The 2,722-nt window shown below is 34.8% G+C and overlaps 1 protein-coding gene across 1 annotated transcript in view; it reads right to left on the reverse strand.

The window, feature by feature from the left end:
• The window catches only part of LOC117793837 (GATA zinc finger domain-containing protein 10), a 21,363-nt gene extending 18,876 nt beyond the window's left edge, over nt 1-2,487 (reverse strand). The window contains exon 1 of the mRNA XM_034634259.1: nt 1,860-2,487. The gene's annotated coding sequence lies outside the window, so the exon portion shown is untranslated. The remainder of the gene's footprint in view (nt 1-1,859) is intronic.
• Nucleotides 2,488-2,722: the final 235 nt, after the last annotated feature.

The following is a 2,722-nucleotide window of genomic DNA, read 5'->3' on the forward strand; positions in this document are numbered from 1 at the left end:
TTTTTTTTTTGCGGCACTCGCTCTATTTTAGCCTTCGACTTGGTCGCTTTTGTTTGTTTTGTGTGTGTTTTTCAGATGACTTTTATACACTTTGCTGTTTATTGTCTCTGTGATTTTTTTTTTAACATTTATTTTTTTGTTGCGCTGTGTTTTTTGTTTTTTGCGCACTTGGCCTTAATTGCGCATGCGCGCGCGCGCACTTTCAATTCCTTTGGATGTTGACGATGTTTCTCGGCTGATTAGGAACGGGGCAGGGGCAGGGGGAGGCAGGCATGGTGACGCAAAATGTGTGGCAAATTGAAGCTGGACCACAAATAGATTTCAAGCTTGGCGATAATGATGCGACTCTACAATGTAATTATTTTCAACTTGTACGGAGTCTAAGCAGGGGCAAGAAGGGGAACCGAAACGGAGCGAAGCGCACAAGGAATTGAGGCGGGCGAATCCAAACGAAAATTGCTATAAGCCCGAGTGCGAACTTAGCCAGGCCTGGCTTAATTCAGCTGCCTGCCTTGCCTTGCCTTGCCTGGCCTGGTCTGGTCTGGCCAACAAGCAAGTTCATGGCAACACCAAGCGGCAAACCAAATAAAAAAAAAAATACAAGAAGATTGAGCTTTAATCACAAAAAACGACGTGTACATACTCTATTCTCACTGCATCAAAAATTTAGAAGCTCTAAACTCAATTGGATCTATTTCATAAACATACCTACTTAAAAAATTGTTTAATATTTACTATCATGATCCGAATCTTTAAAAATCAAACATATTTATATTTTTGACTATCTATTTATACATAATATAATATAGTGATTTAGATCCCTTGAAAACTTTAAAATCTCTTGTTAAAAAATCAAGGAAAATTAAAAATAATTCACTTTATATCACACTCAACACTATAGGAATATGAAATTATTTTTAATTTACAGTTAACTAACATTCATAAATTTTATAACAATACTAGCTCAATACAAAATATTTTTAAAATTTCGTTTTTATAACTACAGGTAACTACAGGTTCGAAAAGATTAGTTAAAGGTCGAGCGATCATCCAATCGTGCATAAAACCGCAAAAGTAATGTGCATGTTGTTCTACCCTAAACCGATTAAAGTGTATCGAAAAAAAATAAGCTTTAAGATTGGCTCGCATATTTCTAGAGGCTACCAGCAGCAGCAAGATGTTTTTATTATTTATATATATATATATATATACATAAATATATATAAAAGATATATAATATTTTTATTATTTTTCTTTTATGCTGCTTTGGCAACAGGTTCGTTGATGTTGAGAAAAAGTCAAACGGCTCAATAATCGAAGACGGTTCCAACTCCATCGCCAGGCAGCCGGATAAAATGAGGACAACAACAGCGACAACTTTAATGAGGTTATGTCTAGCTTGTTTGTATCTGTGTATCTGTGAATCTGTATCTGTATCTGTACCTGTGCATTTGTATCTGTATATAAAGTTCGAATCCATCGCCTGTGTACTGTTAGTCGAGTAATTGTTTTAACAAAATTAAAAATATACATATTAATTTTTTTTTTTATGTATATAGTTAAGCCCATCTTTTTTTTTTTTGGAACAATATAACAAAAAACAAATGTATGAAAACCAAAAGAAGACTTTTGCGCAAATTTAATCATCTGAATTTTTTTCTTTGTCAAAACAATTACTTGACTAACTGTATGTATGTCAGCTGGGATAGGCAGCCAGTCAGCCAGGTTTATACATACTTATTGGTATTTCCTTTTTTTTATTGTTTTTGTTATTGTTTTTTGCTCAAATGCAATCCCAAAAGCAAGCATAAACAAAGCAGAAAACAACAACAAAATGCAATGTATATTTGCTCACTTACCTCTTCCTCTGATCGTATTGCCTGCAACGAGTACTCGTACTCGTACTCGTAATTGTTGTTGACTTTTGTTGTCTTGCGGTTGCCTTTATTAATGTTGCTGCATATTTTTGTTAGCTTTCAGCAAAATTGCACAAATCGAAAAAGTTTACAAAAAAACACCAAAACAAAATATGTGTAAATATGAAAAAAAAAATAAATAAACTCGCCAACAACTTTATAAAATATTCACAAAATTTATATGCTTTTCACTTCACTTCGAACAACAACAAAAAATGATAACAAAAACAAATCGTAGCTGGTACGAAACGATAGACAAAAAACCGTTGCACGCTTGCGCTTTCAAAATTGTTTTGGCAAAGCTTTTTTCAAGACACCGTCGCAGACGCAGCGTCAACTTTCACGTACGAGTGTTCAAAGCAAACTGACGACGGCGTCGTCGACAGCGACGGCAACAATGACAGCGACAGCGACAGAGACGTCGACGGCGACGGCGTCGACAGCTCCTCTGATTCGATTGCGACTGCGCCAATCACCGCTGCCGACGCTACGCGCAGCAGTGGCAATTTAGCCGTTTTATGGCTAAAAATTACATTGCAAGCTAACTATAAAGCATAATATAAAGCGGCGTGTGACAAACAAGGCTGCAAATCAGTGTTGAACTGAACCGAGCCCGAACCGAACCACTTTCCTAAATAAAAGATTCATTAAAATAAAAAAAAAGATAAGTAACTATTTAAGACTAAAATAAAAACATTAATAAAATAAAAAAAATGTATGTAGGTTATTTACAAATTTTAATTATATTTAATAAAATATTCAATTGGTTTAAAAGATCAAAGAATCGAACAAAACGGACATTATTT

This window comes from Drosophila innubila, chromosome X, assembly GCF_004354385.1.
Source record: "Drosophila innubila isolate TH190305 chromosome X, UK_Dinn_1.0, whole genome shotgun sequence".
In the NCBI taxonomy this organism is placed as follows: Eukaryota; Metazoa; Arthropoda; class Insecta; order Diptera; family Drosophilidae; genus Drosophila; species Drosophila innubila.